Here is a 3,001-nt window from a genome sequence, read left to right on the forward strand (position 1 = left end):
CTTGTCCCCTACACTGGCAGGTGGATTCTTAACCACTACAACACCAGGGAAGCCCCTAAAATCTAAATTTTAAAAAGTAATATTCTAAATACTCTAAGAGACAAATACCATCAGACTAGGACTAGACTATGTATATACAAATAGGATTATATATATATATATATGTATAAGATCCTATTTATATATATTTATATGTTTAAATATATATATTTATATATTTAAATATATATTTATATATATATAAAATCCTATTTTATATACATATATAAAATCCTATTTAACTATTTAGAAAAAAATGAAAGGTATATACTAGACAGAGGAATAGAATACAAGTCAGAAAAATCTTGGTTTGATCTCAATGCCTGTAACATTTAAGACTTTCTCAATTTTTCAGTAATAATTTCTTTTCATTAGTAGATCATGATACTTTTGCTTCTTCTCAGCCAATATATAACGTGAAAGCATATTATAATTAGTTGTCTATCTCTCCAGCTCTTTGAAATTAAGCGCTATAACTTTTTAACTTGTTTGAATCACAGTGGGCTCTTAATTTTGGGTATGTTGAATTAAGTTTCTAGTGTTTATTCATTCAACCCATACTTACTGAACACCTACTACAAGTACACCTTTTTAATTGTACTTCACTTTATGGCACTTCACCGATTTTGCATTTTTTACAAATTGAAGGTTTGTGGCAAACCTGCATAAAGCAAGTCTATCATTGCCATTTTTCCAATAGCATTTGCTCATTTTGTGTCTGTGTCATATTTTGGTACTTCTCACAATATTTCCAACTTTTAAATTATTATTATATTTTTTATGGTGATCTGAGATCAGTGATCTTTGATGTTACTATTGTAATTGCTTGGGGGCACCCCAAACCATGCCCATTATTATTAATCAATAAATGTTGTATATATTCTGATTGCTCCACTGACTGGTCACTCCCTATCCCCATCTCTCTCCCTCTCTTTAAGACTCCCTATTCCCTGAGACACAAGAATATTGAAATTAGACCAATTAATAATCCTACAATGGCCTCCAAGTGTTCAAGTGAAAGGAAGAGTCACACATCTTTCACTTTGAATGAAAAGCTAGAAATGATTAAGCGTAATGAGGAAAGCAAGTCAAAAGTTGAGATAGTCTGGGACTTCTCTGGTGGTCCAGTGATTAAGACTCCATGCTCCCAATGCAGGAGGCCGAGGTTCAATCTCTGGTCAGGGAACTAGATCCCACATGCCACAACTAAGAGTTCATATGCTGCAACTAAAAGATCCCGCATGTCACAACTAAAGCTCTTTCATGTCTCAATGAAGATCAAAGATTGCATGTGCCACAACTAAGACCCAGCACAGCCAAATAAATAAATAAATATTTTTTTAAAAAGTCGAGATAGTCTGAAAGCTAGGCCTCTTGCACTAAACAGTTAAGCCAAGTTATAAATGCAAATGAAAAGTTCTTGAAGGAAATTAAAAGTGCTACTCCAGTGAATACATGAATGATAAGAAAGAGAAACAGTCTTATTGCTGATATAAAGAAAGTTTTAGTGGACTGGGTAGATCAAACTAACCACAACATTCAATTAAGCCAAAGCCTAATCCAGAGCATGGCCTTAACTCTCTTCAATTCTGTGGAGTCTGAGAGAGTTGAGGAAACTGCAGAAAAAAACTCTGAAGCTAGCAGAGGTTGGTTCATGAGATTTAAGGAAAGAAGCCATCTCCATAATATAAAAGTGCAAGGTAAAGTAGCAAGTGCTGATGTAGAAGCTACAATAAGTTATCCAGAAGATCTAGCTAAGGTAATTAATTAAGGTGGCTAAACAACAGATTTTCAGTGTAGATGAAATGGCCTTATATTGGAAAAAGATGACATTTATGACTTTCATAGCTAGAGAGGAGAAGTCAATGAATGGCTTCAAAGATTCAAACTACAGGCTGATTCTTGTTAGGGGCTGGTGACTTTATGTTGAAGCCAATGCTGATCTGCCAATCTGAAAATCCAAGAGCCCTAAATTATGCTAAATCCACTCTGCCTGTGCTCTATAAATGGAACAACAAAGCCAGGATGACAGCACATCTGTTTACAATATAGTTTACTGAGTATTTTAAGCCGACTGTTCAGGTCTACTGCTCAGAAAACAAAAAAAAAAAAAACCTTTCAAAATATTACTACTCATCAACAAGGCACCTGGTCACCCAAAATCTCTGATGGAGATGTATAATGAAATTAATGTTGTTTTCATGCCTGTTAATACAACATCCATTCTGCAGCCCATGGATCAAGGAGTAATTTTGTCTTTCAAGTCTTATTATTTAAAGAATACATCTCATAATGCTATAACTGCAATAGATGGGTGATTCCTCTGCTGAATATGGGAAAAGTAAATTCAAAACCTTCTGGAAAGGATTTACCATTTTAGATGTTATTAAGAAAATTCCTGATTCATGGGAAGAGGTCAAAATATGAACATTAGCAGAATTCGGACTAATTTGATTCTAACCTTCATGGATGATTTTGAAGGGTTCAAGACTGCAGTGGAGGAAGTAACTGCAGAGGTGGTGGAAACAGTAAGAGAATGAGAAATAGACGTAGAGCCCAAAGGTGTAACTGAACAGCTGCAATCACATGATAAAACTTCAGTGGATGAGAAGTTACTTCTTATGGCTGAGCAAAGAAAGTAGTTTCTTGAGATGGAACCTCCTCTTGGTGAAGAAATTGTTAAGACTGTTGACAAAGAATTTAAAATATTATATAAACTTAGTTGATAAAGCAGTGGCAGAGTTTGAGATAACTGACTCCAATTTTAAAAGAAGTTTTACTGTGGGCAAAATGCTGTCAAACAGCATTACATGCTACAGAGAAATAATTCATGAAAGTCAATCAATGCAGAAAACTTCACTGTTGTCCTATTTTAAGAAATTGTCACACTTTTGCTACTCATTGTTTGAATTATTGTACAGGTCACTTATATTCTTGTATTTAGTTCTTCTTTTTGGAAAAT

At 34.2% G+C, this 3,001-nt stretch overlaps 1 long non-coding RNA gene across 1 annotated transcript; it reads left to right on the forward strand.

Annotated features, from left to right (window-relative positions):
• The first annotated feature begins 1,086 nt into the window (after positions 1-1,086).
• Positions 1,087-1,541, forward strand: LOC116756418. The gene is made up of 3 exons (XR_004350638.1): positions 1,087-1,133; positions 1,199-1,204; positions 1,405-1,541. It is a non-coding gene; the product is annotated as an uncharacterized LOC116756418 (long non-coding RNA).
• Positions 1,542-3,001: the final 1,460 nt, after the last annotated feature.

This window comes from Phocoena sinus, chromosome 7, assembly GCF_008692025.1.
Source record: "Phocoena sinus isolate mPhoSin1 chromosome 7, mPhoSin1.pri, whole genome shotgun sequence".
Lineage (NCBI taxonomy): Eukaryota > Metazoa > Chordata > Mammalia > Artiodactyla > Phocoenidae > Phocoena > Phocoena sinus.